The sequence below is a fragment of the Myotis davidii genome, unplaced genomic scaffold (assembly GCF_000327345.1).
Source record: "Myotis davidii unplaced genomic scaffold, ASM32734v1 scaffold235, whole genome shotgun sequence".
NCBI classification, from domain to species: Eukaryota; Metazoa; Chordata; class Mammalia; order Chiroptera; family Vespertilionidae; genus Myotis; species Myotis davidii.
Window position 1 is genome coordinate 4,845,330 of NW_006287462.1, and position 11,076 is coordinate 4,856,405.

At 44.7% G+C, this 11,076-nt stretch overlaps 1 protein-coding gene across 13 annotated transcripts in view; it reads right to left on the bottom strand.

Moving 5' to 3' along the window:
• The window catches only part of APBB2 (amyloid beta precursor protein binding family B member 2), a 263,046-nt gene that overhangs the window by 231,430 nt on the left and 20,540 nt on the right, over nucleotides 1-11,076 (bottom strand). The gene's annotated exons all lie outside the window — the stretch shown is intronic.

The window sequence follows — 11,076 nt, forward strand, 5'->3', positions numbered from 1 at the left end:
TAGAGATAAAGAAAACTTGGAAAAATGCTAGCATCTTCTATGGCAGGGTAGTCCTAACATAAAAACAAGTAACCATGGTTACTTCAGGCTGTGAGAGATCATAAAAGAGCTTATGGTTGAAAGGAAACTGACACAAACAGGAATACAGTCCATTGGTGTTAGAGCACTCAGTCCATTTTTCAAAAAACTTGTTCCATTTCAGAATTCAAAAATCTTTTTCCGATTCATTTCTGTTCTGCAGCAATTAATGGATGTTAGCTGGGAGAAGGAGATTGAAAAAGAAAAGAAACCCAAGGGAGAGGAAAACAAGGGTCAAGATTAGCAACAGGAAAGTTCAGTTCTCCTGCACCCATTTTGAAGAAGAGTTAGGTCTCCAGGTTTTAAAAGCTCTGCCTTGGTTCCCATCTGACGAGAAACCCGGTGTGGCTGTGGGCATCTCCAACGAGGCAGAAAGAGCCCTTAGCAAGATGTACACTGACTTCATCCGGTGCCCACCTCTGGTCAAGCGTAGAACAGGGCCAGGCACCTAAATTACAAGCCTTGTGAGCAAACACACATCCCAGACCCACAGCTTTCAGCAGCTGCCCCAACGCAATGTGCCCGACATGGAATTTCCTCCCACCAACCCCCGCCACAAACTTGATCCCTCGTTTCTGTTACCTCTTTCCTTCATCTATCCAGTCTCAAAACTGCAGCTTTATCTTTTACTTTGGTTCCCAGTGGCCCATTTTTCACACCATTCTTCCTCGTCCACATCCTCAAAGCCATGTTGGCCACAAGGTCCCTCAGAGTCCAGGCAGAAATGACCTCTCTTTTCTTTGTTCTTACTCAATATTTCTGCCTATGGCACTCACTTGGCACTTTTTAAAAATCCCTTCACCACATAGCATTGACTCTGCACCCAAAGCAAGTAAGTGCTTTGCTCTGTTACTTTATTTTAAATCACTGCAATTCTGTGAAGTAGTTTATGTTATTTTATCCCTACTTTACCCAAGAAATGGCTACTCAGACGGGTGAAATAAACTTGTGCAAGGTCACGAAGCTGTGAAGCTAATATTCAGACCCTGCTCTTCAGGTTCTACACCAACACCAACATGCTTCGTATTGTCATTTATAGTTTTAAACACGGTCTCCTGTCCTTAAATCCAGCAAACCATCCTTTAAGGAAGGGATCCAGCTTATCCAACTTTGTGCTCTCTCCAGAGCCAAGCATGCTTGTAACTCATGTTCACTGATTCATATTTCAAGACTCAACCCAGAGCCCTGGCCAGTGTGGCTCAGTGGTTGGGCATTATCCTGTGCACCAAAGGTTGCCAGTTCGATTCCCGGCCAGGGCACATGCCTGGGTTGCAGGCTCCCTCCCCAGTGGGGGGCATACAGGAGGCAGCCAATAGATGTTATGCTTCTCACATCGATGTCTCTCTCTCCCTTTCTCTCTAAAAATCAATTTAAAAATTTTTTTAAGGAAGACTCAGTCCAGAGACCATTTGTCTTTCTGACTTCCAGCCCCAATCCCTACATAACGAACCACTCTGTCCTCCTGGCCTCTGTATGCTTCTACTGCAGTATATGCAAACCTTTTTTCCCACTGAATTTACTGGGTGACACTGGTCACTAAAATCATACAGGTTTCAGGTGTGCAAGCTTGAACTACAGGGTGCACAACAGCCACATGTATGCCTGGAACAGAGTAGGCACTTAATGAATGCTCAATGAATGAAATGTTTATGCATGAGACAGTTGGGCTTCTCAACTGGGTTGCTATACCTTGCTAACAAAAATTTATGATCTCATTTTTTATCTTTACCATATATGGAGGGAATTATTTTAGACTAGAGGAGCAGAGGGGAAATGGAAAAGAACAGCAAGTACAGGTCTTGGCCCTTTGGGGCACGTCCACTTCACCTGCTGCCTGGGGTATACTGTGTTCTAGAGCTTACAACTTGTATGTGTAATAGCATTCAATACAAATTATGATTCAGTATGTCTGAGACACAGCCCAAGATTTCACATTTCTAACAAGCTTCCAAGAGATGGTAATGCAGGTGATCTACAGACAGACTTATGAGTAGGAAAAAGTTCTAGACAGTTGTAGTGAAGTGAAGCCCATTTAAAGAGATATAGCCCAGCCGGCATGGCTCATTACTCAATACTGGTTGAGTGTTGACCTATGAACCAGGAGGTCACAGTTTGATTCCCAGTCAGGGCACATGCCTCCTCAATGGGAGGTGTGCCGGAGGTAACTGATCAGTGATTCTCATTGATATTTCTATCTCTCTTCCCCTCTCCCTTCTTCTCTGAAATATATATTTTTTTTTAAAAAGAGAGAGATTTCATGTAAACTAAAATGACAAGACATAAATTCACTGACTGTTAATGCTAGCTGTCTCTGGGTTTCTGCTTTCTGCTTTTCTGTAACTCCCTAGATTCTATAATGACTCTTGCTGATGGAAATAAAAATTCTAAATGCTACATATACATGCATAAAAATCTGTAGAGTTGGACCTTTTCACTCTGCATACCTACATCTTTATTTAAGCAACAAATATATTTAAAAGGATTAGACTTTGGAGATAACAGGTTGGTGAATTTAGCAATTACACTTAACAAGCAGCCACTACCATAAGCATTGTTTTTCTCAGGTTCCTTTCCCTTAATAGAAAGAGAAAGAATCCATTCATTTGGAATCCAATAAAAGGCAAACCAAATTAAGGACAGAAGACAAAACAAGCAGGCGCTACGCTGAACCTCTTCCAAGTGGGTCAATAGAACCCATTGCAAGTTCAAAGCGAAGTGAAATGCGTTCTCCCGGCAGAGACAGGGTGGGCTGGGGTCCACAACAAGGTTGAATGGAATAAATCAAAGCAGCACTCGCTGAGCACCTACAAGAGAGGTAGAAGGAAATGACCTCCAGAAGAGCCCCAATTCCAAAGCATAACAAGCAGAGATCATTAGGAAAAGGCAAAGAAGGGTGCGCATTTGCAAGAAAACATTCCCCAGGTACCCAACCCCCCTCCGGTGGCGTTCCAAAGGATGCCAGGGCTATTCTGCAATTTGTAGAAGCTTCAGGCCTGGCAGGTGGGCACTTCACACCCGCTCCAGTACCTGCATCAATTCTAGACATTTGCCCAGCCACACCTGTCTGTGCCTCAAGGAGGCCAAAAACAAAGAAGGGCCCCAACCGCCCTGCCCCTTGGCATTGTTGGGGCCTTGTGGTCGGAGTGGAACCAACCAGGCCCTGCATCCTCTGCTTTCCAACTCAACTCTCTTCCAACTTCCAGGTAAGAGTTTCCCATCACAGGCTCCGGGTACGCATACGACAATTGCACCTACAAGTCCTAACTGATTTTGGGGCTTAAAGAAACATTAAGAAACTCACTATGAAACTACCTACAAGGATTAGAACTCAAGGTCTAAAAGCTCCAATATACAACGGAACTGAAAATCACTTGTGTGTCTACCCAGTAGCTTTAAGAAAGTGCTTTCATAGCTTTGAGGTTTAGACACATGGACATTTGGCTCAACTGGAAACAAAGTGTTATCGTATCTCTGTTATCTCTGTTGAATTCTGAGAGTCGAGGGCCAGACCACTCCAGACAGGTAAGCATATGCTGATTATTAAAGTGTGATCACATGAGATTTCAAAACTAGTACCAAAGTCATCGTCTTCCCTGGGGGAAATCTGAATTTACTGAGACTTCCTTACATGTATTTTATTGAAAGTCAGCGTTGTTTTTACTTTTAATTACATCGATGATAGGTGGGGCAGGAGAGAGGGAAGACCACCATAATCTTCTCAGTGCCCCAAAGCTTAAATGGCTTAATACCTTAGCTGGAATTTTAAATTTGAAGAGATTTAAGAAGCATGAACAAAAATAAATACATGGTCTTTTGCTTGGGTTCTGGCTTTTAAAAAATTTTAATGCTAAAGACTTGGGGGATAAATTTGGGAAATTTGACTATAGATGGTTAGTAAATGATATTTGGGAACTATTGCCAACTTTGTTAGATGTCATAATGGCATTGTGTTTACTTAAGGCAGCTTCCTTATTTCTTGGAGATGCCTGCTAAAATACTTGGTGTGCTGTACCTGCACGGCCATGGGTGAAGCTGAGCTCAGGCCCCTGTTCCCCGTACTCAGCCCCACGTTGGGCGCCATATATGCCAGGCCAGCACAGCCAGGTTTGGTGAGCCTGAGAGGGGGCGGTGAAGGATTAATAAAAGACAGACAGAAGAAAGCTGTGTCTGGGTGGGACGCTGTCCTCTCTGATGAAGAGCTAGCGACAGCTCCTTGACCTGTAAGCTGAGTCTTTATTTTATAGCCAGATTCCACAAGGCAAAGTAAGGGCGTGGTCAAGATGTTTACAACATTCTCGTGGGTTTCGAATCTACTCAATTACATTCACCTGAACTCTATCAAGCCCACATCACTCAGCCATGTGGGACCACAGGTTCGGACCATAGGTTCAACCTTACAACCATAGCCTTTGGCTATAATTGTGCTGGGACTTGCACGTGGCTTTGCCACAAGAGGATTGTGCCCTCTCATTAGTCCCAGGCTTGAACCTGTCCAGATGCTGAGGCAGCTCTCCACAACTGAAGGGTAAAATATCATGCCATCTATTTATTTCCGCAAAAACATAATATGTATAAATTTACACAGATGAAGTACTTAGAAAAGAATGTTAATAATTATTAAAAGTAGATGGGGATTCTATGGGTGTTCATCATTCTATTCTTTCTACTTTTTTCTACATTTGAAAACTTTTAGAATTAAACGTTTTTTATAACAATAAAACATTTACGACCTTATAGTTTTATCTCCCTTATCCTATTGTCTTGCCACATTAGACTACAGTCCAGCTATCGTAGATGATTATCTTTCCTCCCAAAGACATTCTGTCACACCTTCCCACCTCTGACCCTATGTGTGTTATATTCTCTCAACCTGATATTTTTTCTCTCCGGTCAAAGTCATTTTGGTGAGAGTCAATTGACTCTCTTAGGTCCATTTCAAATGCTGCCTTTTCTAGGAAAACTTCCCTAACCCCCCCAACTTTATGCATTGCTGTTTTCTGACTCCCCATAACACTGGGTACCTCTCAGCATACTGATCACTTTCTGTCTTGCATGGCAAAAACTGAAGCTGACATTTACACACAGCTTCCCCTGTGTGAGGCCCTTGTCTGCCTGCTCCCACATGTGTTCTTTCATTTACTTATTTTATTCCTACCCCACTGGGATAGGAACTATTATCACTCACTTTTCACAGGTGAGGAAACGGGCTTTAAAAGGCTGGGCAACTTACCCAGGTCACCAGGTGAGTAAATGGCAGACTAGCCTTCATTCCAATGGAGCCCCGTCGGCTCCCAAAGGCTTAAGCACTAAAGTGCATGTCATTTGCTCGGTGCCCTGACCCTTCCCTACTACACATAGCCACAGGAGGCAGGCAGAGCACCTCACTTACTCATTCCCTCAACCAATCTTTGTTGAAAAGCCTCTACTGTCAGGAAACAACGGCTCAACGTGATGGGATAAAGTGGTGAGTGGAATAGGGCAGTTTTTGACCCAGATAAAAAAATAAGAAAATTTGAACAAACTATGGACTTTAGTTCATAATAATGTATCAATGTCGGTTCATGAATTGTAGCAAATGATTGTAGCAAATGTACCATATTAATGTAAGATGTTAAAATAGGAGAAATGAGATGGGAGGGTATATGAGAACTCTGTACTATCATCTCAATTTTTCTGAAACTCTAAAACTATTCTTTAAAATAATGTCTATTTTTATTTTTTAATATATTTTTATTGATTTCAGACAGGAAGGGAGAGAGAGTTGGAAACATCAATGATGAGAATTATTGATCAGCTGCCTCCTGCATGCACCCAGTGGGGATCAAACCCACAACCGGGGAATGTGCCCTGACTGGGAATCCAACCGTGACCTCCTGGTTCATAGATCGATGCTCAACCACTGGGCTATGCCAGCCAGGCAAGAATGTCTATTTTTTAAAAAGAAAAAAGAATGTGACTATGAGATTGGTTTTCTTGATGGCTCATACACCGCCTCTCACACCAATTCCAAAGAGTGGTCCAGTCATTGTTAGCAAAAAGGGCGTGACACTGAAACATCTGGATGGGGCCTATTTGGGGACTGAATTTGAACTAGTATCTCCAACTGTCAGTGTGGCATGTATTCTTAAAACCTAATCTTATACTTTTATGTCCCTTTCCACATACAACGCTAACATGTTTCAGGCTCAGTCTCCAGATCAGTGATGGCAAAACTATGACACGCGTGTCAGAGGTGACATGCGAACTCATTTTTTCGGTTGATTTTTCTTTGTTAAATAGCATTTAAATATATAAAATAAATATCGAAAATATAAGTCTTTGTTTTACTATGGTTGCAAATATCAAAAAGTTTCTATATGTGACACGGCACCAGAGTTAAGTTAGGGTTTTTCAAAAGGCTGACAGACACGCCGAGCTCAAAAGGTTCACTATCACTGCTCCAGATTAATTCACTTTGACTTAATCAACATGCCCAAGAAGGAGTTTACCACATCTCCTACTTCTCTAAGTCAAGTCAACATCTTAAAAGAAGTCTCAGAAAGACTCTAGGAAATTCAATTTGAAAAAACAGTGTTGGTATTTTTTCCTTAAAAATCCGAGTCCCAATTCTCAAGTTCTATAGCCACCTCAAATCCAGAACATTAGGCACCTGCACATTAACATAGGCAACCATCCATACCTGATTCTCTCCCAAAGAGAACTTTCAGATCCCCGATCCAGGGACTTCTCTCCGCTCTAATACATGACTTTCCGCTGCCTTTGTGAGATCTGCTGGACTTCCCCACGTAAAAACTTCCTATGTGGAGCTAACCTAATAAATCACCATGAGTGACAGTAACTCCATTTTAGATCAAAATCCTAGAAAACCACAGACGAACAAATATGTAAATATTTAGCAGACACCACTTGATAATATTAGCCATAATAATAAGCAACAGCATTAACAGTACTTCAGTGTTTACAGAGCATTTTGTCATTTAGTTTCATAAAAGGTGGTAAATGATACAGGTGGTAAAGATATCCCCATTTTATAGATACAAAAAAATTGAGGCTTATCATTGATGTCAGAACTCATTCACATCCACCACTGCTGACTTGACTCCACACAGGATCCCTCCAGACTTGGCTCAGTGCTTTTGTTCTCTCCACCCAGAAAGACGGGAGCTCTCTCCCATTGTAATTTCCCAGTGTACTTCCCTCATCTCTGGAGTCTCTATCTATCTATCTATCTCTATCTCTCACTCTCTCTTTCTCCAGGTCATTTATCTGTTCATGCATCCAATCTCCTGAGCAGAATTATGGAAAGCAACTCAGGACTGGGCATGTCCCCACTCATTCTTACAGGCCCTGCATGTTAACACAATGCCTCCCACAGGGGGTGCTCCCCAAACCCCATGGCCCATGCCCACATGAATGATCCTGTGCCACAAAGCTTACCCATCAGCAGAAGCTGTGAAACAAAAATATACCGTGTTCTGATTCCAGAAAATGAATGGGAAATTCAAGGTGGCTGTTCTTCCTTGACCTTGAAGCAAAATAAATTATGGTTCTGTTTTATAACATGGCTGATAACCATAAATAGGAAAGAGAAAGTGTTCTGTTTTCTTCCTGAGTCCTCAGCTCACCCTCCAATTTGGGGCCAAGAACATTTGGGGAACGTGCCACAGGTCCTGGTTTGCATCCAGATTCCAGAAAACGAGGAGGAAAATGAGTTTGACCATCCATATCGCTGGAGTTCCTGTGACAGGAACCACCCTCTACAAAACACCTAAAATCAGTGTTTCTCTTTCTGTGGACTTACTGGCCACATTGACCATCTACACTAATAAAAGACAAACATGCAAATTGACTGTACCTTTGCTACGCCTTAAGCCACTCCCACCAGCCAATCAGAGGGATTATATGCAAATTAACCCAACCAAGATGGCGGCCAGCAGCCACGGAGCTGGAGCAAGCAGGAGGCTTGGATGCCCCAGTGATGGAGGAAGCCAAGCTTCCCATCTGCTGCAGCCGGCTCTGACCTCCACTCAAGGTAACAAAGTTTCAATTGTAGAAGATAAATAAACCCGAGATACCTGCTCTCAGCCAGCCATGGCCACGGTGCTGGAGCAAGCAGGAGGCTTGGGTTGCCCCTGGCGATGGAGGAAGCCAAGCTTCCCGCCTGCCCTGGCTGGCTCTGAGCTCCACTCAAGGCTATAAAGTTTCAATTATAGAAGGTAAATAAATCCCAGAATAAAAAAAAGAAGAAGAACAAAAGGAGAGGCTGGGAGCTTCCGTTGCCAGGGGGTTTGGCCAGCCTGAAAACAGCCTTCAGCCCCTCACCCAGACTGGCCAGGCACCTCAGTGGGGACCCCCTCCCTAAAGGGGGTGTGTCCAACCTGAAAGCAGCCATCAACCCCTCACCCAGGCTGGCCAAACCTCCATGGGGTGAGGGTCCCCACTCAGGGGGGCGGAGGGGAGTGACCAGCCTGCAAACAGCCATCAGCCCCTAACCCAGGCTGGCCAGGCACCACAGTGGGAACTCCCACCCTGAAGGGCATGTAACCAGCCTGCAAAGAGACATCAGCCCCTCACCGAGGCTGGCCAGGCATCCCAGTGGGACCCCCCATACTGAAGGGGTTGTGGCCAGCCTGAACATGGCCCCCAGCCCATTACCCAGGCTGGCCAGGTACCCCAGCAGGGACCCCCACCCTGAAGGGGGTGTGACCAGCTTGAAAACAGCCCTCAGCCCCTCACCCAGGATGGCCACACCCCCCCAGCAGCTCTCCCGCCTCCTCAGCAGCACTAAGGATGTCTGACTGCAGCTTAGGTCTGCTCCCTGCTGGTAAGTGGACATCCCCCGAGGGCTGCCGGGATGTCTGACTGCCAGCTTGGGCCCAATCCCCCAGGGAGCGGGCCTAAGCCAGCAGGTGGACATCCTCTGAGGGGTCCCAGACTGCAAGAGGGCATAGGCCAGGCTGAGGGACCCCCCGAGTGCACAAATTTTTGTGCACCAGGCTTCTAGTTTTGTTATAAGAACCTTTGATTCTCAGAAGCTAAATCCGATGGAAAGTCAATTATTTTTTTTTAGATTTTTATTGATTTCAGAGAGGAAGGGACAGAGAGAGAGAAGAGAGAGAGAGAGAGAGAGAGAGAGAGAGAGAGAGAGAGAGAGACACGTCAGTGATGTGAGAGAATCGTCAATGATGAGAGGGAATCATCGATCAGCTGCCTCCTGCACGCCCCCCACTGGGGATTGAGCCTGCATCCCAGGCATGTGCCCTTGACTGGAATCAAACCCAGACCCCTCAGTCCACAGGCCGACGCTCTGTCCATTGTGCCAAACCAGCCAGGGCGGAAAGTCAAATATTTTTAAAAGATCAAATCATTAAAAAAAAAATTCTTCTCCGCCCCCTGGTATGAAATATAAAGCTCCTGACTTCACACAGAGAGGCACTAATTCAGAGTTCACTGCTCCTGCCTGAAGGGAAACCGAAGGCCTCCACTGTGCCAGGACATCACAGAAGTTGCTGAAAGAAGCAGTTTACTGAATAGTACTTCTGTGTCTTCAAAGTTTTACCAGGTCCAACGGTGGAAAACTAAAACCATTGGGATCAAAGAGGCTAACATTCAATGCTTGCTTTGTTTGTTTTCAACCAGAATAACCAAAACTGAATATAGTTCATCAAGGTTTTAAGTTCTGATTCACTGTATTTTTCCTTCTGTATCCAACTATAAAAGAGGCTTTTTAAAAATAATAAAATGTTTAATTCTATCATCAGTAACACGTGCTTTGAACTTTTTTTTTTAATCAGAAATGAGAGATGAGGTGTATATAGGGATCCATACCTTTTCCTGTGTATCCAAAGGCATATACCATAGAATCAAACTGAAACCATTAGAAATGTCCTCAAATTTCACAGTTAATGAATTGCTCCTCTGCCCTCATCACAGACTACTAGAAGGAACTTGGGGTTGTGGAAGTGTGCGTGCACGCGGTATGTGTACACACTTATGGGTGCTCATGTGTGCTGTGCCTGGGGGTGGGGTTGATGTGGGGGAGGGTAGGCATCAGAGCTGGAACTCATAAAAAGTGTATTAGGTCTTCCTATGATCTGGTTCCACTTGCCCCTTTGCTTTTCCACCCTGTTCTTTGCTCCAGGTGGCTGAGCATTTAACAATAGGCGCCCTTGTCCTCTGGCTCAAGGTTGGGCTTAGCCAATGGAGAGGTTCTCACAGGAGGGTGCCTGAAGGAGAGCAGAAGGAGGGAGAACAACTCCCGTCATGCGGGGTCCTCTCAGGTCACCAGTCCCATCAGGTGGCCACTACACACAGCTCTGTCTCCCTGCAGTCGCCCCTCCCTGACCTCCCAGGTCCAGAGTGGAAGGAGCTTGGCTGCTATAAGCCCCAGGGAACTGAGCTTCCTTGTGGTCCCCACACCCTGCCCAAGTTCCCAATTTGAATGTGCCACCTGTGTCCTCATGGGACCTGAACTACTATGTAGACCTAAAGCCTTGAATAGTCACCTAACCAGATAGTAATTAGCCTTGGTCAAAGAAGAGTCAGTCTACAATATTTCAGAACCTTTTAAAGCTGTTTTGGCTGGTGTACTGACATGCTTTTTGTTTGTTTTAATCTACAAAATGTCATTATCTGTAATAAATTACACAGTAGGGGAAATATACTTGTAGATTAAGTGGTCTTTCCCCCCCCCCAGCCTTATTGAGATATAGCTGACATATAAAACTAGTGATATTAAAAGTGTACATCATGTTATAGAATTGTACACCTGAAACCTATAATTTTATTAACCAACTAGAGGTCCAGTGCACAAAAATGTGTGCACTCGGGGGAAGGGGCCCCTCAGCCCGGCCCGGCCTGTGCCTTTTCGCAGTCTGGGACCTCTTGGGGGTGACCACTTGCTGGCTTAGACCTGCTCCCCGGGGGATTGGGCCTAAGATGGCAATCAGACATCCCTCTGGCTGCCTGGCAGCCCTTGGGGGATGTCCACTTGCCAGT